The sequence below is a fragment of the Bos grunniens genome, chromosome 3 (assembly GCF_055505025.1).
Source record: "Bos grunniens cultivar Pamir isolate PY7600 chromosome 3, Bosgru_T2T1.0, whole genome shotgun sequence".
In the NCBI taxonomy this organism is placed as follows: domain Eukaryota; kingdom Metazoa; phylum Chordata; class Mammalia; order Artiodactyla; family Bovidae; genus Bos; species Bos grunniens.
The window spans coordinates 67,079,620-67,100,719 of NC_141167.1; the positions used below are offsets into that span (position 1 = coordinate 67,079,620).

Here is a 21,100-nt window from a genome sequence, read left to right on the forward strand (position 1 = left end):
CTCTAGTACCTTGAATCAACTTCAAGGCATCTTCCAAGTACTCATCTTTAATGATGGGGTATCCACCTATCTTTATCTCTAAGGCAAAAACCAGATAGGCCAAACAAAATTTGGAAAGACATTTAAAAACTCAGTGGAGTCTTTTATTTCATCAGGTTTCAAGGAACATTTTGTTCTAATTAGCTGTTAGTTGAGTCACATAGCTGGAAACTTAGAAAAGAAAGTAAAAATATTCTACACCCCACTGTCCAGATCTCAGAAAAAAATTATAAACATTAACTTTTGCCCTAGGCCCCTTTTCAACCATGACAACTGAGGTACAGAAAAGAAGAAACAGTCTCAGCTGCCATATCTATTAACTGAATAACACAGGGTTAATTCGTTCACCTGGTTGTTGATGGTGCCCATGCTATTATAGACAAAGTTGCTAGTCAGAAGCACAGCTCCTGCAAGGTCTAAGAGTCGTTATTACAGTCACTCTAGAAATTGTATTAAAGGACTAAGAAGTCAGTTCTTCTTTCCTTCATTCACTCACTGTTTAATTCATTAATATAAAGACTAGAAGATAGTAGGTGTGAAATAATAAGCAAAGAATTATATCTTTAGCAAATTTATTTGGAGGCTAATTACTTTACAATATTGTGGTGCTTTTTTTTGCCATACATTCACATGAATCAGCCATGGGTGTACATAGGTTCCCCATTCTGAACCCCACTCCCACCTCCTTCCCCATCCCATTCCTCAGGGTCATCCCAGTGCACCAGCCCTGAGCACCCTGTCTCATACATTGAACCTGGACTGGTGATCTATTTCACATATGGTAATACACATGTTTCAATGGTATTCTCTCAAATTATCCCACCCTTGCCTTCTCCCACAGAGTCCAACGGTCTGTTCTTTACATCTGTGTCTCTTTTGCTGTCTCACATATAGAGTCATCATTACCATCTTTCTACATTCCATATATATGTATTAGTATACTGTATTGGTGTATTTCTTTCTGACTTACTTTACTCTGTATAATAGGCTCCAGTTTCATCCACCTCATTACAACTGATTCAAATGCATTCATTTTATTTTTTAATATAAATTTATTTATTTTAATTGGAGGCTAATTACTTTACAATATTGTATTGGTTTTGCCATACATCAACATGAATCCACCATGGGTATACACATGTTCCCCATCCTGAACCCCCCTCCTACCTCCCTCCCCATACCATCCCTCTGGGTAATCCCAGTGCACCAGCCTCAAGCATCCTGTATCATGCATTGAACCTGGACTGGCAATTTGTTTCATATATGATATTATACATGTTTCAATATCATTCTCCCAAATCATGCCACCCTCTCTCTCTCCCACAGAGTCCAAAAGACTGTTCTATACATCTGTGTCTCTTTTGCTGTCTTGCATACAAGGTTATTATTACTATCTTTCTAAATTCCATATATATGTGTTAGTATACTGTATTGGTGTTTTTCTTTCTGGCTTACTTCACTCTGTATAATAGGCTCCAGTTTCATCCACCTCATTAGAACTGATGTAAATGCATTCATTTTAATCGCTGAATAATATTCCATTGTGTATATGTACCATAGCTTTCTTATCCATTTGTCTGCTGATGGACATCTAGGTTGCTTCCATGTCCTGGCTATTGCAAACAGTGCTGTGATGAACATTGGGATACACGTGTCTCTTTCAATTCTGGTTTCCTCGGTGTGTACGCCTAGAAGTGGGATTGCTGGGTCATATGGCAGTTCTATTTCCAGTTTTCTAAGGAATCTCCACACTGTTCTCCATAGTGGCTGTACCGTTTTGCATTCCTACCAACAGTGTAAGAGGGTTCCCTTTTCTCTGCACCCTCTCCAGCATTTATTGCTTGTAGACTTTTGGATAGCAGCCATTCCGACTGGCGTGAAATGGTACCTCATTGTGGTTTTGATTAGCATTTCTCTGATAATGAGTGATGTTGAGCTTCTTTTCATGTGTTTGTTAGCCATCTATATATCTTCTTTGGAAAAATGTATGTTTAGTTCTTTGGCCCATTTTTTGATTGGGTTGTTTATTTTTTTGGAATTGAGCTGCATGAACTGCTTGTATATTTTTGAGATTAATTCTTGTCAGTTGCTTCGTTTGCTATTATTTTTTTCCCATTCTGAAGGCTGTCTTTTCACCTTGCTTAGAGTTTCCTTCGTTGTGCAAAAACTTTTAAGTTTAATTAGGTCCCATTTGTTTATTTTTGCTTTTATTTCCATTACTCTGGGAGGTGGGTCATAGGGGATCTTGATGTGATTTATGTCAGAGAGTGTTTTGCCTATGTTTTCCTCTAGGAGTTTTATAGTTTTTGGTCTTACATTTAGATCTTTAATCCATTTTGAGTTCATTTTTGTGTATGGTGTTAGATAGTGTTCTAGTTTCATTCTTTTACAAGTGGTTGACCAGTTTTCCCAGCACCACTTGTTAACCAGATTGTCCTTTCTCCATTGTATATTCTTGCCTCCTTTGTCAAAGATAAATGTGACAAAGATAAAGTGCATGGATTTATCTCTGGGCTTTCTATTTTGTTTCAGTTATCTGTATTTCTGTCTTGGTGCCAGTACCATACTGTCTTGATGACTGTGGCTTTGTAGTAGAGCCTGAAGTCAGGCAGGTTGATTCCTCCAGTTCCATTCTTCTTTCTCAAGATTGCTTTGGCTATTTGAGGATTTTTGTATTTCCATACAAATTGTGAAATTATTTGTTCTAGTTCTCTGAAAAATACCGTTGGTAGCTTGATAGGGATTGCGTTGAATCTATAGATTGCTTTGGGTAGTATACTCATTTTCACTATATTGATTCTTGTGATCCATGAACATAGGATATTTTTTCATCTATTTGTGTCATCTTTGATTTCTTTCATCAGTATTTTATAGTTTTCTATATATAGGTCTTTTGTTTCTTTTAGGTAGTTTTATTCCTAAGTGTTTTATTCTTTTCGTTGCAATGGTGAATGGAATTAATTCCTTAATTTCTCAGTTTTCTCATTGTTAGTGTATAGGAATGCAAGGGATTTCTGTGTGTTAATTTTATATCCTGAAACTTTACTATATTCATTTATCAGCTCTACTAATTTCCTGGTGGTGTCTTTAGGGTTTTCTATGTGGAGGATCATGTCATCTGCAAACAGTGGGAGTTTTAATTCTTCTTTTCCAATCTGGATTCCTTTTATTTCTTTTTCTTCTCTGATTGCTGAGGCTAAAACTTCCAGAACTATGTTGAATAATAATGGTGAGAGTGGCCACCCTTGTCTTGTTCCTGACTTTAGGGGAAATGCTTTCAAGTTTTCACCATTGAGGATGTTTGCTGTGGGTTTATCATATATGGCTTTTATTATGTTGAGGTATGTTCTTTCTATGCCTGCTTTCTGGAGGGTTTTTATCATAAATGAGTGTTGAATTTTGTCAAATGCTTTCTCTCCATCTATTGAGATAATCATACGCTTTTTATCTTTCAATTTGTTAATGGGGTGGATTACATTGATTGATTTGTGAATATTGAAGAATCCTTGTATTCCTGGCATAAAGCCCACTTGGCCATGATGTATGATCTTTTTAATATGTTGTTGGGTTCTGTTTGCTAGGATGTTGTTAAGGATTTTTGCATCTATGTTCATCAGTGATATTGGGCTGTAGTTGTTGTTGTTTTTTGTGTGTGTGTGTGTGGCATCTTTGATTTTGGTATTAGGGTGATGGTGGCCTCATAGAATGAATTTGGAAGTTTACCTTCCTCTGCAGTTTTCTGGAGGAGTTTGAGTAGGATAGGTGTTAGCTCCTCTCTAAATTTTTGGTAGAATTCAGCTGTGAAGCCGTCTGGTCCTGGGCTTTTGTTTGCTGGAAGATTTCTGATTACAGTTTTGATATCTGATTTTGTGGTGGGTCTGTTAAGATTTTCTATTTCTACCTGGTTCAGTTTTGGAAAGTTATACTTTTCTAAGAATTTGTACATTTCTTCCAAATTGTCCATTTTATTGGCATGTAGTTGCCGATAGTAGTCCTTCTGATCCTTTGCATTTCTGTGTTGCCTGTTGTGATTTCTCCATTTTCATTTCTAATTTTGTTGATTTGATTCTTCTCCATTTTTTTCTTGATGAGTCTGGCTAATGGTTTGTCTATTTTATTTATCTTCTTGAAGAACAAGCTTTTAGCTTTGTTGATTTTTGCTATGATCTCCTTTGTCTCTTTTTCATTTATTTCTGACCTAATTTTTATGATTACTTTCCTTCTAACCCTGGGGTTCTTCATTTCTTCTTTTTTTAATTGCTTTAGGTGAAGAGTTAGGTTATTTATTTGATTTTCCTCTTGTTTCTTGAGGTAAGCTTGTATTGCTATGAAACTTCCTCTTAGCACTGCTTTTACTGAATCCCATAGATTTTGTGTTGTTGTGTTATCATTTTCCTTCATTTCTATGCATATTTTTATTTCTTTTTCGATTTCTTTTGTGATTTGTTGGTTATTTAGAAGTGTGTTGTTTAGACTCCATGTTTGTATTTTTAATAGTTTTTTTTTTCCTGTAGGTGACATCTAATCTTACTGCATTGTAATCAAAAAAGATGCTTGAGGTGATTTCAATTTTTTTGAATTTACCAAGGCTAGATTTATGGCCTAGGATGTGATCTATCCTGGAGAAGGTTCTGTGTGCACTTGAGAAAAAGGTGAAATTCATTGTTTTGGAGTGGAATGTCCTATAGATATCAATTAGGTCTAACTGGTCCATTGTATCATTTAAAGTTTGTGTTTCCTTGCTAATTTTCTGTTTAGTTGATCTATCCATAGGTGTCAGTAGGGTATTAAAGTCTCCCACTATTATTGTGTTACTGTTCATTTCCCCTTAATAGTTGTCAACATTTGCCTTACATATTGCAGTGCTCCTATGTTGGGTACATATATAATTGTTATATCTTCTTTTTGGATTGATCCTTTGATCATTATGTAGTGTCTTTCTTTGTCTCTTTTCATGGCCTTTATTTCAAAGTCTATTTTATCTGATATGAATATTGCTACTCCTGCTTTCTTTTGGTCTCCATTTGCATGAAATATCTTTTTCCAGCCCTTCACTTTCAGTCTGTATGTGTCCTTTGTTTTGAGGTGGATCTCTTGTAGACAGCATATATAGGTGTCTTATTTTTGTATCCATTCAGCCAGTCTTTATCTTTTGGTTGGGGGATTCAACCCATTTACATTTAAGGTAATTATTGATAAGTACGATCCCAGTGCCATTTACTTTGTTGTTTTGGGTTCACGTTTATACACCTTTCCTCTGTTTCCTGTCTAGAGAAGATCCTTTAGCATTTGTTGAAGAGCTGGTTTGGTGGTGCTGAGCTGTCTCAGCTTTGTTTATTTGTAAAGCTTTTGATTTCTCCTTCATATTTGAATGAAATCCTTGCTGGGTACAGTAATCGGGGTTGTAGGTTTTTCTCTTTCATCACTTTAAGTATGTCTTGCCATTCCCTTCTGGCGTGAAGAGTTTCTATTCAAAGATCAGCTGTTATCCTATGGGAATCTCCTTATGGGTTATTTGTTGTTTTTCCCTTGCAGTTTTTAATATTTGTTCATTGTGTTTGATCTTCATTAATTTGATTAATATGTGTCTTGGGGTGTTTCACCTTGTATTTATCCTGTTTTGGACTCTCGGGGTTTCTTGGACTTGGGTGGCTATTTCCTTCCCCATTTTAGGGAAGTTTTCAACTATTATCTCCTCATGTATTTTCTCATGGCATTTCTTTTTGTCTTCTTCTTCTGGGACTTCTATGATTTGAATGTTCGGGCATTTGACATTCTCCCAGAGGTCTTTAAGTTTGTCCCCATTTAATTCTTTTTTCTTTTTTCCTCTCTGCTTCATTTATTTCCACCATTCTATCTTCCACCTCACTTATCCTATCTTGTGCCTCAGTTATTCTACTGTTGGTTCCCTCCAGAGTGCTTTTGATCTCAGTTATTGCATTATTCATTATTGATTGACACTTTTTTATCTCTTCTAGGTCCTTGTTAAACATTTCTTGCATATTCTCAGTCCTTGTCTCCAGACTATTTATCTGGAACTCCATTTTGTTTTCAAGATTTTGGATCATTTTTACTACCATTATTCTGAATTATTTTCCAGTTAGACTACCTATCTCCTCCTCTTTGGTTTGGTTTGGTGGGCATTTATCACATTCCTTTACCTGATGAATATTTCTTTGCCTTTTCATCTTGTTTAGATTGCTGTGTTTGGGGTGGCCTTTCTGTATGCTGGAAGTTTGTGGTTCCTCTTTATTGTGGAGGTTCCTCCCCGTGGGTGGGGTTGGACGAGTGGCTTGTCAAGGTTTCTTGGTTAGGGAAGCTTGCATTGGTGTTCTGGCGAGTGGAGCTGGATTTCTTCTCTCTGGAGTGCAATGAAGTGTCCAGTAGTGAGTTTTGAGGTGTCTATGGGTTTGGTGTGACTTTGGCCACCTGTATTTTAATGCTCAGGGTTATGTTCCTTCGTTGTTGGAGAATTAGCTTGGTATGTCTTGCTCTGAAACTTGTTGGCTCTTGGGTGGAGCTTAGTTCCAGTGTAGGTATGGAGGCTTTTGGATGAGCTTTTGTCGATTAATGGTCCCTGGAGTCAGGAGTTTTCTGGTGTTCTCAAGCTTTGGATTTAAGCCTCCTGGCTCTGGCTTTCAGTCTTATTCTTACAGTAGCCTCAAGACTTCTCCATCCATACAGCACTTATGATAAAACATCTAGGTTAATGGTGAAAAGATTCTCCAGCGAGGGACACCCAGAGAGGTTCACAGAGTTACATGGAGAAGAGAAGAGGGAGGAGGGAGATAGAGGTGACCAGGAGGAGAAGAGGGGGAATCAAAAGAGGAGCGAGTAATCTAGCCAGGAATCAATTCCCTATGTGCTCTCCATAGTCTGGAACACTCAGAGAGGTTCACAGAGTTACACAGAGAAGAGAAGAGAAGAGAAGAGAAGAGAAGAGAAGAGAAGAGGGAGGAAGGAGATAGAGGTGACCAGGAGGAGAAGAGGGGAAGGCAAAAGGAGAGAGACAGATCTAGCCAGTAATCAGTTCCCTACGTGTTCTCCACAACCCAGAACACCTAAAGAGATTCAAAGATTTGGGTAGAGAAGAGAAGGGGGATGGAGGAGATAGAGGTGACCTCCTTTTGAAGAGAATGTGCTGCCTTTCTGGGTGCCTGGTGTTCTCTGCCACGTTCAGAAATTGTTTTGTGAAATTTGCTCAGTGTTCAAATGATCTTTTGATGAATTTGTGGGGGAGAAAGTGGTCTTCCCATCCTTTTCCTCTGCCATCTTAGGACCGCCTATCTTTAGTAAATTTAATGCAATATTAGAAACATGGCAATATTAGAAACACAGAGCTATTCAACTAAACTCAAGAACAATTCATTGGGCATCTACTAAATGCCAGGCAGTATATTTGGTGGTGTTTAAGAAAAGTTCCTTATGACAGTCCTTGCACTCAAAAAGATGACTTTGTGGATGGGCAGACCATTAAGTAAAAGTACAACTGCAAACAAGTTTATAATCTCTGCCAGAAGGGAAACCAAAGCTACAATGAAAAAGAAAAAGGAGTAAATCCAGTTAACAAAAAAAGATGTAGCAATAATATATCTTATTATGAAATGACAGTAATAGGCAAAAAAGAAAACAGTTGAAGAAGAAGTGGTAGAATGTGGACGTGTGGAGACAAAAGGATCATGCAAGTGGGAGGGCCAACACAAGCCAAGTCAGAATTCTTAAAAGCACCATCATATGAAGGTGTTATAAAGTCATTACATTTGACTGAAGCAGTGGATACCTCTCTGGGAATGGCAGTCAAGGAGATTTAGGCAAGACATGAAAGACCCTGAAGGTTGAACAAATAGAATTAGACACTACTCAAATCACACTATGGGTCCTAAAGTTAGTAAGCAATTTTATTTCCATTGTCATGGATAATTTGATGTATTTTGGTGCCTTGAAGAATGCAGCTAGATAAAAATGAATAAGGTTCAGTTCAGTTTAGTTCAGTTCATTTCAGTCGCTCAGTTGTGTCTGACTCTTTGCAACCCCATGCATCGCAGCATGCCAGGCCTCCCTGTCCATCACCAACTCCTGGAGTTCACTCAAGCTCATGTCCATTGAGTCGGTGATGCCATCCAGCCATCTCATCCTCTGTCGTCCCTTCTCCTCCTGCCCCCAATCCCTCCCAGCATCAGAGTCTTTTCCAATGAGTCAACTCTTCACATGAGGTGGCCAAAGTACTGGAGTTTCAGCTTTAGCATCAGTCCTTCCGAAGAACACCCAGGACTGATCTCCTTTAGAATGGACTGGTTGGATCTCCTTGCAGTCCAAGGGACTTTCAAGAGTCTTCTTCAACACCACAGTTCAAAAGCATCAATTCTTCGATGCTCAGCCTTGTTCACAGTCCAACTCTCACATCCATACATGACCATTGGAAAAAGCATAGCCTTGACTAGACAGACCTTTGTTTGCAAAGTAATGTCTCTGATTTTCAGTATGCTATCTAGGTTGGTCATAACTTTCCTTCCAAGGAGTAAGTTTAAGTACAGTCTATTTCAACACTAGGAGTCCACCTTAGTTTTATACTTTATATTGAAAACTTTAAATATTGAGAGTTTGAATACTTTAAAACTTTTTATATTAAAGATAATTTTAATTCAGAACTTAAAAAAAAATTGTTTTCCATAAAGGAAGCCTATTGTCATGGTGCTACATCAGTGTAGACTCAGACTCAGTCTAACATAAAAATGACAGATTCCACCTACTATATAATTCAGTGTAACAAAAAATATCACATTTACTATGTTTTTCATTGCTCAAACTTGTCCTTTTGAGGAGTAAAGAATCAATCCGTAAAGCCCAAAATTTGAACCACAATCTTTATGAATGTTTCTGGAGCAGAGAAAGCCTTACTAGATACAGTTTAAATATATTCCTTTACAGTTTACATATATTGAAAGCCTGTTTTCAAGGCTTCTGTATCCAACTTCATAACTCCACACATTCTAACTGGTGGCTCCTACTGGCCTCACATGTTACAGTTTAGAGGTTGTTTCACAGTGAAAATTTCTCTCTGTGTGCAGCAGGGCTGCATCCATGGCATCCTACACTGATCACACTCTGTACTGTCATCTCCCAAACTAGCCTCTGGTCCTTTCTTCACTGTAGTGTCTGTAAGATTTAATACAGAGCCCTGCATTCCACAATTCAGTAAAGCATTTATTAAATTGTGTTATTCTTCCCAGTGTTAAAAATCAGATGAAAATCTTGCCTTAAAATACAGATGTTTCTACTGGTCAAGAAAACTTTATTACTCAACATTAACATTGGATGTAAAATGTTGGCTTCCCAGTAGGTGCTAGTGGTAAAGAATCCTTGCCACCAATTCAAGAGATGCTAGAGATGAGGGTTCAACCCCTGGGTTGGGAAGTTTCCCTGGAGAAGACAGTTGCAGCCCACTCCAGTATTCTTGCCTGGGAAGTCCCATGGACAAAGAGGAACCTGGTGGGCTACTGCCTATGGGGTCGCAAAGAGTCGGACACAACCGAGTGACTGAGCACATTCACATCCACCATTTGGGTTTACAATTTGCAGGAATATGTCACAAAAGTTGAATTAAGAGGGCAAATTAAAAGCCCTGGGCAAATAAGATTTTTTCCATGATCCTCAGTGTCCATATCCTCTATGTCCATAAGAAACACTATTTGTAGGAATGGAGTACATAACATTTAGATGACCTTGGATTCAGATCACACTGTGGATCCCAGATGGAAACCTGTGAGGGAACAGAAGTACACAACTTAAGTCACAGCTGGTAATCCTGGTGGCCCCAGGGCTAAAGGAGTTAAAACTAGTAAGAAATTAAGGGCCCCAAAGGGAAAGAAGTTGTTTCCATTTCAGCAAAGACTGGCAATCAAAACTTTACATATTAAATACTTTCTCAGGAAACATGCTCTATTCCCTATTCACCACACACCTTTATAAGCTAAATTCCATAACATTACAGAATGAATGTAACCTCTATTAATCTATATATTGTTATCTGTCCACAAGGAAGGGAAAGACCTGCATCGTGTTTAGAGAAAGATATGTATCAAGATTTAATTTATTTAACTGGAAGAAGACATTTCTTGTTTAGAGTTTGACAGGAATAGAGAAAAAAATAGTGCAGGTGTCTGAGGATTTCCCAGGTCTGACAAGAGTCCCACGTTTGAGGGAGGCTCTTCTTTGTATTTTTTCAACTCAATGAGTTGGACATTTCATGACCTCAAGATACAGAGAGCAAAGAGCATGCTTACCCCTTTACTCTAAGACTGTGCTATACAGCATTCACATGTTCTCACACTGCTTCCAGTCCTCTGCCTAAGGTGGGGTAACTTTAGACAGTCATTCAGGCCCTCCTGGAGCCCATGTCAGAGGAGCTCTCTTGTCCAAAGTTGCCCCACTAAAAGGTCTGAATGTGTATGTTTATAAAACATATGATTTTATAGTTCAAAATAATCACTATCATTTGGAGGCTCATTTTTTTCACTGGAATGAATGCAGATTTGGGGGAACCAGAGTTTACATATTTGGGGAATTCATTTTCAATGATGCATAAATACAAATTCAAACTCAATTGGTTGCTGTGCAGCAGAAATTAACACATTGTAATTCAACTAAATTTTATAATTTTTAAAAATAAGAAAAAAATTCAAAAGTGAATATTTATTTAAGTGTGCATAGCAACCATGACCAATAAATTTTTCAAATCTGTCAAATCATCTAGCATTTTCCCTCAGCTTTCAGTTTTTCTTCTATTAGGGTACTTCTAATAATCATTGAATGTTAGGGTAATAATTCTGGAGAAGCTAAAAATATAAGAATGTAAGGCACTCCTCTGTATTGAATTAGTAAGCTAAAATTGCATGATCCATTACCCAACATCTGTTGGCCTCTGGATGGATACAGATAGGAACTGTGTCTTGGGAACTTCGTGCACTTTGGTTCATCAGCCACTTTGCTCAGAATATTCTGAGTGGATAACAAGACATTAAAAATGTTAATTTCATTTTCAGCAGTATCTTTGTGTGAAGTTGACTCTGACAATACTGTAAAAACACCCAACTATTAAGATGTTAGAGATTCACTTTTTGTAATGCTGTCAAAAAAAGATTCTTAAAATGACAGATGAATCAAGAAAGATTTTACATAGAAAAAAATCAGGAAACAAATTTCTAACTTAAGAAATTAAATATACCTGTTTCTTTTGACATGTGATGAGATGCAACCAATCACATTTTTCATGAAAAATCTGCCTCTTAATTTGGGTTTATATCCTGTCCTCCCCAATTTGAAGTGTTAAAATATACGCTTTTTTTTTTTGGTTAGTGTTAAAGTTGAAAGGGTATCCCTGGTAGTTCAGCTGGTAAAGAATCAAAATGCTATGGCTTTTCTGCAGTACACGGGGGTACATTTTACTGGGACCTTTAATTCAAGGGAGTAAGAGGGAAATAAGCAAACATACAGAGGTGGGAGGGTGTTTTCCAGGTGGTTCAGTTGTAAAGAATCCATTGCCAAAGTTGGCGCTGCAGGAAACAAGGGTTCAGTTGATCCTTGGGTGAATAAAATCCCCTGGAGGAGAAAAATGGTAATCCACTCTAGTATTCTTGCAGGGACAATCCCATGGACAGAGAAGCCTGATGGCTACAGTCCATGGGGTCACAGAATCAGACACGACTAAGCAAGTGACACTGACTTTACATCATAATCTGAGGGAGTAGAAGGGGAATAAGCAAATATACAGAGGTGGGGGAGTGACCTCTAGGGGTCAGCCAGAATCCGCTGAAGTCAGGATAGAGGTTCATAGAGAGTTTGAATGATCAGTTGGGACCTAGGCTTTATTTCAGGGCTTTAGTGTCAGGGGCTTTATTTCACAGATAGGGAGAGTCTAGGCTTGCCCAGAGCTGTGCTTGACAAACATCTCTCTGATGGGAGGAGGAGAGAATAAAGTGAACACTGGAGATAGAGGTCAGCTAGGAGGCTGTTGCTATGGACTGGAAGGCATGACTGATACAGGCTTATGTGAAAGGATTTCCCACAAGGTCATTCAGGGATTGTTTCCTTCCTGTTTGATATTCTGTGCTCACTAAGACATTTTGCTTACCTGAAAGGTCAGAACTTGACTACTGCCAAGTCTGTGGTCCAGACAATAAGAAGGGAAACACAGACTGGTAGAGTATAGGCTGAGCATTCTATGGCTCCTTTCCACATGTGCTTCTGCCCATATTCTATGTTCAAACTTAACCATGTGTCTAGACTTAGCTGTAAAGCAGCCAGAAAACTATAACCCTTGGCTGTTTTTCCATGACCTGACTTGTGCAATAGACTCATACAATATTAAGAGCTGAAAGGTATGCAACAATAGCAGAGAATAATTTTTACATCCCAAAACTAAACTCACAGCTTCAAGTATTGAACTCAAGAGAACTAAGTATAGTGATTTAAAAATGAGTAGAGGATCTGAGTAGATATTTTTCCATAAAAGACATACAGATGCCCAACAGACAGATGAAAAGGTGTTCAACATCACCAATCGTGAGGGAAATGCATCAAAATGAGAATGAGATATTTACCTGTCAGAACGGCTGTTATTAAAAAGACAACAAATAGCAAATATTGACAATGATATGAAGAAAAGGCAACCCTTGTGCACTATTGGTGGGAAAATAAAGACATAAAGAACTATTAACAGCAACTTCCTTCACCAAAGTCTCTCAAAAACTGAAAAGGAGGGATCACTTCCAAATTCATTCTAGGAGGACAGCATTTGTTGTTGTTCAGTCACTAAGTCGTGTCCAGCTCTTTGTGAACCCATGGACTGCAGCACACCAGGCACCTCTGTCCTTCACTATCTCCTGGATCTTGCTCAAATTCATGTCCATTGATTCTGTGGTGCTATCTAAGCATCTGATCCTCTGCTGCCCTCTTCTCCCTTCACTCTTTCCCAGCAGCATCAGGGTCTTTTCCAGTGAGTCAGCTCTTCTCATCAGGTGGTCGAAATATTCACGCTTCAGCTTCAGCATCAATCTTTCCAAAGAATATTCAGGGTTGATTTCCTTTAGGATTGACTGGTTTGATCTCCTTGCTGTCCAAGGGACTCTCAAGAGTCTTCTCCAGAACCACAATTGAAAAGCATCAATTCTTCAGTGCTCAGCCTTCTTTATGGTTCAACTGTCACATTGGTACATGACTACCGGAAAAACCATATCTTTGACTATACGGACCTTTGTTGGCAAAGTGATGTCTCTGCTTTTTAATACACTGTCTAGGTTTGTCATAGTTTTTTATCCAAGGAGCAAGCATCTCTTAATTTGTACACTTAAAATAGTGTAAAATTTATATTACTTGTTTTAAATTACAAATAAAAAGGAAAAATAATAAGGCATCAATATTCATAATTTGAATTTGAACAGAAATATAGAAAAGTACACAATAATATCAAAAGACTTAAAAAAGGCTTTAAAGAAAGCAGCAATCCATCTTGAATATGAATGCAATTAACTAAAAACAGTGCCTATAAATCCGTATTTTCCTGTTATATCCAATGCAATCCCAATTATGGAGGAATTTCACAAAGTGGTCCTAAGTGTCACTAAGAATTTGTTGGTAAGAGGAGCCCAAACATGGACCTGAAAAGACTTCACTACATTTTTAAAGAAAATATAAATGATAGCCATTTAAAGTGTGATACTGAGTTTACTAGGATGGACAGAAAGCACAGAATAGATTACCTGAAAAATAATAAGAACTGGCAGGCTCTTTTTAAAAAATACTAGAATTCAATCCATTTCCTATCACTGATATCAAAATAAATTGTCTGTGTGTGTTCGTTGTCGTGTCTGACTCTTTTCAACCCCTTGGACTGTAGCCCGCCAGGCTCCTCTGTCCATGGGGGTTCTCCAAGCAAGAAAACTGGAGTGGGTTGCCATGCCCCCTCCAGGGGATCTTCCCGACCCAGGAATCCAACCCAAGTACATACGCTTCTTGTCAGTTCAGTCAGTTCAGTTGCTCAGTCATATCCAACTCTTTGCAACCACACAGACTGCAGCACGCCAGGCTTCTCTGTTCATCAGCAACTCCCGGAGCCTGCTTTCTATACATACACGTATATTGCAGATTCTTTTTCTCACATGCTGACCTTGACTCCTTTGTATATGACACTTAGTGACTCTAGCTGAATGACTGTGTCTCTGGTGCTGGGTACCCTAGAAAGGCTGCATGGAGTTTTTCACATGAAAAGCAGCCTAATATAAAAACATTCCACGCCTGAAATTCAGAGGTGGTTTTATGGGAACTGAAATCCTGGAAAACATTTGAAACCACTAAGCATTTACACATATACAAAGTTTTTCATGAAAAGTTGTAACGTAATAGTAGTAACATGCAAATTAACTTGATCTGTGACTATCTTTTAGAATATAAGTATTCTAGTAATTGCAACTCCAAGTACATGGGAAAGTGAGGGTTTAAAGCTTCCTCACAGCTAGCATTTAGAAAAAAAAAATGTCCCTAGAAAATATTTCAAGCAGCCTGACATAAAAAATGAACAAAACTGCATACAACCCACTATACTAATCAGGAAGGAGCTGGTTTCCTAATAACCAGTGAATTTCTGAGAAACTAAGTCTATTCTTGCTTTCACTTTCGACTGATATATGTTCAATAAAATAGTTTCAAGCTGTCCTTAATTGACATAAGAAAACTCTTACTCATAAGAAAAAGTAGAGGAGAGTCAGAGACTTTTAAATTTGTAACATGACTACTTGGAATGTCACAGTTAGTACAGTGCGTGAGGCCACAGCACCACAGTGTTTCAGTGCACTTTTGCAAATACAGAGCCATGGCAGGCAAAGCGGTGAGGGGCTTGAGTTACAAACCTCCAGCTATATAATGCATAAACCACAGGAATGCAATGTACAGCATAAGCTATATGGTCCTGATATTTTAACAACATTGTATGGGGACAGATGGTTACAGATTTATTGTGGTGCTCATCTCATAATGTATGCACATGTCAAACTATGTCATCATGTAGTATACCTGACACTAATGTAATATTGTATGTCAACTATATTTCAATTAAAAATTATTTTATTATAAAAATTCAGTAAGAGAAAAAACTATAGCAGTATTATATGTACACAAAACATATCATTTTAAAAATGTAACAAAAGTAGCAAACAAACTAAACACTTTACCAAGGCATTTTACTATTTCTTATATACTTCAAATTGGCAAACTGTAGGGTTACTCTCATATTTGGAGTCATTTTATATTGAGTCACACATAATATCCATTGAGTTTATACTCTCTGCCAAACACTGATCTATTTGCTCGAGATACGTCTGTGAACACAAGAGGTCCCTGTTTTTATGAACTTGAATTTCAGGTAGTCACAGGCAAAAGTTAGAAAAAAAAAAAAAAAGCAGGTGATTGGATGGAGATTAATGTTCAAGGAAGGCCTCAGGGAGAAGATACTATTAAGAACAAGAAGGAACCAACTGTTCCAAGATCTGGGGTAAGAAAGGTTCAGATGCAGAAAATTGTTAGACTGCTAAGGCAGGAAGAACTTGGGTGTGTTCCGGCAGTTCAAAGACCCAGAGAAGTCATATTTTTCAAAGCAAGTTGCAGTGCTCCTTATGCAGAGACACTTTAAAAGATAATAACAAAGAAGAAAAGAAAAGAGAGTACTTAATTCTATTTGTTGACTTTCAGACACTGGCTTCTAGGCGTAGAGAAATACTGATGTTCCATGAGATCAGGAGAAGAACATATAAATATCTCCCTTTGTCCTCACTTCCCTTTTCCTCCCTTAAGAAGCAATGTTGAGGGGGGCAGAAAAAAGCATAGTTCAAGGGTAAACAGAGTTTCAGATTCACATCCCACCTCTATGACATGCTTAGTGAACTTGACCAGGGATATTATTTAATCTTCCTCAAGCCTCCTTGTTTTCACAAGATGGAGACAAATCACTCATTTTGCATGGTTGTACTCAAAAATGAATTAGACAATTGTAACATATGTGCTGTGGTCCATGAGGTCGCAAAGAGTCAGACATGACTAAGCGACTGAACTGAACTGAACATATGTGCTTCTTAGAAAGAAATTAAGCAACAAAGCTGTTACCTCTACTGCTATTCACTGAGCAAACATGGAAAGACAGTACAGTGAAGTGGCTTAACAAGAGGGTTTGGGATGAAAAGTGGTTCGGTTCAGATTATTTATAGTGCTGTGATTTGGGATAAGACATTTAATCTTTCTGTGCCTCCGTTCCTATAAAATGGTAGAGAAATGTCTATTACGAAATACCAGTTATTTATCCTACGTAGAGTGATCAGCACTGAACATGGAACACATGCTGTGTGTTCACTGGGTATTAGGTTCCAGGGCCTTGGTGTTCATGAATGGGTAAGATGTGTCATTTTCCTCACTTACAGCATGCATAAAAGAGGAGCCACATCCACTATGTGTCCATTATTTAAGGAAATTAAATTTTCTGACCACAATACAGTAAGATTAGATCTCAGTTACAGGAAAAAAAACTATTAAAAATGGCAACATATGGAGGCTGAACAACACACTGCTGAATAACCAACAAATCATAGAAGAAATCAAAATATGCATAGAAATGAATGAAAATGAAAACACAACAACCCAAAACCTGTGGGATACTGTAAAAGCAATGCTAAGGGGAAAGTTCATAGCGATACAGGCATATCTCACAAAACAAGAAAAAAGTCAAATAAATAACCTAACTTTACACCTAAAGCAACTAGAAAAAGAAGAAATGAAGATCCCCAAGGTTAGTAGAAGGAAAGAAATCTTAAAAATTAGGGCAGAAATACATGCAAAAGAAACAAAAGAGACCATAGCAAAAATCAACAAAGCCAAAAGCTGATTCTTTGAAAGGATAAATAAAATTGAGAAACCATTAGCCAGACTCATCAAGAAACAAAGGGAGAAAGATCAAATCAATACAATTAGAAATGAAAATGGAGAGATCACAACAGACAACACAGAAATACAAAAGATCATAAGAGACTACTATCAGCAATTATATGCCAATTAAATGGACAGCTTGGAAGAAATGGACAAATTCTTAGTAAAGTACAACTTTCCAAAAATGGACCAGAAAGAAATACAAAATCTTAACAGACCCATCACAGGCACAGAAATTGAAACTGTAATCAGAAATTTTCCAGCAAACAAAAGCCCAGGTCCAAACAGCTTCACAGCTGAATTCTACCAAAAACTTAGAGAAGAGCTAACATCTATCCTACTCAAACTCTTCCAGAAAATTGCAGAGGAAGGTAAACTTCCAAACTCATTCTATGAGGCCACCATCACCCTACTACCAAAACCTGACAAAGATCCCACAGAAAAAGAAAACTACAGGCCAATATCACTGATGAACATAGATGCAAAAATCCTTAACAAAATTCTAGCAATCAGAATCCAACAACACATTAAAAAGACCATACACCATGACCAAGTGGGCTTTATGTCAGGGATACAAGGATTCTTCAATATCCACAAATCAATCAATGTAATACATCACATTAACTAATTGAAAAATAAAAACCATATGATTATCTCAATAGATGCAGAGAAAGCCTTTGACAAAATTCAACATCCATCTATGATAAAAACTCTCCAGAAAGCAGGAATAGAAGGAACATACCTCAACATAATAAAAGCTATATATGACAAACCCACAGCAAACATTATCCTCAATGGTGAAAACTTGAAAGCATTTCCCCTAAAGTCAGGAACAAGATAAGGGTGCCCACTCTCACCACTACTATTCTACATAGTTTTGGAAGTCTCGGCCACAGCAATCAGAGCAGAAAAAGAAGTAAAAGGAATCCACATTGGAAAAGAAGAAGTAAATCTCTCACTGTTTGCAGATGACATGATCCTCTACATAGAAAACCCTAATGACTCCACCAGAAAATTACTAGAGCTAGTCAATGAATACAGTAAAGTTGCAGGATATAAAATCAATACACAGAAACCCCTTGCATTCCTATACACTAATAATGAGAAAATAGAAAGAGAAATTAAGGAAACAATTCCATTCACCATTGCAACGAAAAGAATAAAACACTTAAGAATATATCTACCTAAAGAAACTAAAGACCTATATATAGAAAACTATAAAACACTGGTGAAAGAAATCAAAGAGGACACTAATAGATGGAGAAATAGACCATGTTCATGGATCAGAAGAATCAACATAGTGAAAATGAGTATACTACTCAAAGCAATCTATAGATTCAATGCAATCCCTATCAAGCTACCAATGCTATTTTTCAGAGAACTAGAACAAATAATTTCACTATTTGTATGGGAATACAAAAAACCTTGAATAGGCAAAGCAGTCTTGAGAAAGAAGAATGGAACTGGAGGAATCAACCTGCCTGACTTCACGATCTACTACAAATCCACAGTCATTAAGACTGTATGGTACTGCGACAAAGATGGAAATATAGATCAACGGAACAAAATAGAAAGCCCAGAGATAAATCCAGGCACCTATGGACACCTTATCTTTGACAAAGGAGGAAAGAATATACAAGGGAGAAAAGACAATATCTTTAACAAGTGGTGCTGGGAAAACTGGTCAAGCACTTGTAAAAGAATGAAACTAGAACACTTTCTAACAACATACACAAAAATAAACTCAAAATGGATTAAAGAACTAAACATAAAACGAGAAACTGAAAAACTCTTAGAGGAGAACATAAACAAAACACTCTCTGACATAAATCACAGCAGGATCCTCTATGACCCACCTCCCAGAATATTGGAAATAAAAGCAAAAATAAATAACTGGAACCTAATTAAAATTAAGAGCTTCTGCACAACAAAGGAAACTATAAGCAAGGCGAAATGACAGCCTTCAGAATGGGAGAAAATAATAGCAAATAAAGCAACTGACAAACAACTAATCTTAAAAATATATAAACTTAAAATTAATATGCTTCCTATTCTAGGTCCCAATCTGACATCCAATCCTGAGATACATTCCATTACATTTTATGATCTAACAGACATCTTTTTCAACACTAAATGGTCTCTAAGACGTCTTTCAAAACAATTAATGTGAAGGTTCTAGAGAAATTGTGTCAAACCCATCTTCCTTCCTACAAGGATAGCTTAAAGAAATTCCTTTTATTGTTGTTGAGTCATTGCTTTGTTCTCATTGCTTTCAGTTCAGATCAGTCACTCAGTCATGTCCGACTCTTTGCAAGCCCATGAATCGCAGCACGCCAGGCCTCCCTGTCCATCACCAACTCCCGGAGTTCACTCAGACTCACGTCCATCGAGTCAGTGATGCCATCCAGCCATCTCATCCACTGTCGTCCCCTCTCCTTCTGCCCCCAATCCCTCCCAGCATCAGAGTCTTTTCCAATGAGTCAACTCTTCGCATGAGGTGACCACAGTACTGGAGTTTCAGCCTCAGCATCATTCCCTCCAAAGAAATCCCAGGGCTGATCTCCTTCAGAATTGACTGGTTGGATTTCCTTGCAGTCCAAGGGACTCTCAAGAGTCTTCTCCAACACCATAGTTCAAAAGCATCAATTCTTCACGCTCAGCCTTCTTCACAGTCCAACTCTCACATCCATACATGACCACAGGAAAACCATAGCCTTGAGTAGATGGACTTTCGTTGGCAAAGTAATGTCTCTGCTTTTGAATATGCTATCTAGGTTGGTCATAACTTTCCTTCCAAGGAGTAAGTGTCTTTTAATTTCATGGCTGCAGTCACCATCTGCAGTGATTTTAGAGCCCAGAAAAATAAAGTCTGACACTATTTCCACTGTTTCCCCATCTATTTCCCATGAAGGATGGGACTGGATGCCATGATCTTCATTTTCTGAATGTTGAGCTTTAAGCCAACTTTTTCACTCTCCTCTTTCACTTTCATCAAGAGGCTTTTGAGTTCCTCTTCACTTTCTGCCATAAGGGTGGTGTCATCTGCATATCTCAGGTTATTGATATTTCTCCCGGCAATCTTGATTCCAGCTTTGTGTGTATTCCAGTCCAGCGTTTCTCATGATGTACTCTGCATATAAGTTAAATAATCAGGGTGACAATATACAGCCTTGACGTACTCCTTTTCCTATTTGGAACCAGTCTGTTGTTCCATGTCCAGTTCTAACTGTTGCTTCCTCACCTGCATATAGGTTTCTCAAGAGGCAGCTCAGGTGGTCTGGTATTCCCATCTCTTTCAGAATTTTCCACAGTTTATGATCCACACAGTCAAAGGCTTTGGAATAGTCAATAAAGCAGAAATAGATGTTTTTCTGGAACTCTATTGCTTTTTCCATGATCCAGTGGATGTTGGCAATTTGATCTTTGGTTCCTCTGCCTTTTCTAAAACCAGCTTGAACATCAGGAAGTTCACGGTTCTTGTATTTGTGAAGCCTGGTTTGGAGAATTTTGAACATTACTTTACTAGCATGTAAAATGAGTGCAATTGTGCGGTAGTTTGAGCATTCTTCGGCATTGCCTTTTTTGGGGGTTGGAATGAAAACTGACCTTTTCCAGTCCCGTGGCCACTGCTGAGTTTTCCAAATTTGCTGGCATATTGAGTGCAGCACTTTCACAGCATCATCTTTCAGGATTTGAAAGAGCTCAACTGGAATTCCATCACCTCCACTAGCTTTGTTCGTAGTGATGCTTTCTAAGGCCCACTTGACTTCACATTCCAGGATGTCTGGCTCTAGGTCAGTGATCACACCGACATGATTATCTGGGTCGTAAAGATCTTTTTTTGTACAGTTCTTCTGTGTATTCTTGCCACCTCTTCTTAATATCTTCTGCTTTTGTTAGGTCCATACCATTTCTGTCCTTTATTGAGCCCGTCTTTGCATGAAATGTTCCTTTGGTATCTCTAATTTTCTTGAAGAGATCTCTAGTCTTTCCCATTTTGTTGTTTCCTCTATTTCTTTGCACTGATCACTGAGGAAGGCTTTCTTATCTCTTCTTGCTATTCTTTGGAACTCTGCATTCAGATGCTTATATCTTT

At 37.9% G+C, this 21,100-nt stretch overlaps 1 protein-coding gene and 1 long non-coding RNA gene across 11 annotated transcripts in view; both read right to left on the minus strand.

Annotated features, from left to right (window-relative positions):
• LOC147375761 (guanylate-binding protein 2-like) overlaps positions 1-21,100 on the minus strand; it is a 167,821-nt gene that overhangs the window by 95,295 nt on the left and 51,426 nt on the right. The gene's annotated exons all lie outside the window — the stretch shown is intronic.
• Positions 7,920-21,100, minus strand: part of LOC147375762 (uncharacterized) — a 35,517-nt gene continuing 22,336 nt past the window's right edge. Inside the window, exons 2-4 of one of the 4 annotated variants that reach the window (XR_015160460.1) lie at positions 11,531-11,637; positions 10,944-11,037; positions 7,920-9,799 (exon numbers count right to left, since the gene is read on the minus strand). This is a non-coding gene — a long non-coding RNA (uncharacterized LOC147375762). Of the gene's footprint in view, positions 9,800-10,943; positions 11,038-11,530; positions 17,688-21,100 lie in introns of those variants that run through there. The other 3 variants (XR_015160458.1, XR_015160459.1, XR_015160461.1) reach the window with 3 other exon arrangements.